Raw genomic sequence first — 531 nt, 5'->3', positions numbered from 1 at the left:
ATATATAACAGTAACCGCTTCAGTTTCCTCTTCATTATGTAAACTTCACTACCATCTCAACATTCATCGTTCTTCTCTTCTTTTGCAAACCCTATCATCCCGTTCATTACGAATCTTATTTCCATGATCATCTCCTTCATTTCGAACCTTATTTCCATCCAAGATCATCTCTCCCATTGCACACAATATATTTTCATTGAAATACGTAACCCTCATTACGTATTTCTTCAAACCGTATTTCTTTGAACCATATTTCTGCGAGCTTTCTGCGAACCATCTTTTCTTCGCATTTCGTCTTTCTTCGAACCCTCATTATTCAGGTATTGATGTTATTAATTTTTTTGTAATCATTAAACTTCATGTTGAGCTTGTTTAAGATATACTGATACTGATATGTACTTAGAATAATGCATGTTGAGCTTGTTGATGTTATACTAAACTGCATGTTGAACTTGTTGTAGTTAAATGGATACAAACAAAGATTTAGAATGTCAAAATAAAGAAGTTGGCACCACTAAGACTTATGAAAAT

Source organism: Cicer arietinum, chromosome 5, assembly GCF_000331145.2.
Source record: "Cicer arietinum cultivar CDC Frontier isolate Library 1 chromosome 5, Cicar.CDCFrontier_v2.0, whole genome shotgun sequence".
In the NCBI taxonomy this organism is placed as follows: Eukaryota; Viridiplantae; Streptophyta; class Magnoliopsida; order Fabales; family Fabaceae; genus Cicer; species Cicer arietinum.
The sequence above is the reverse complement of the archived record's forward strand: the minus strand, read 5'-3'. Positions refer to the sequence as shown.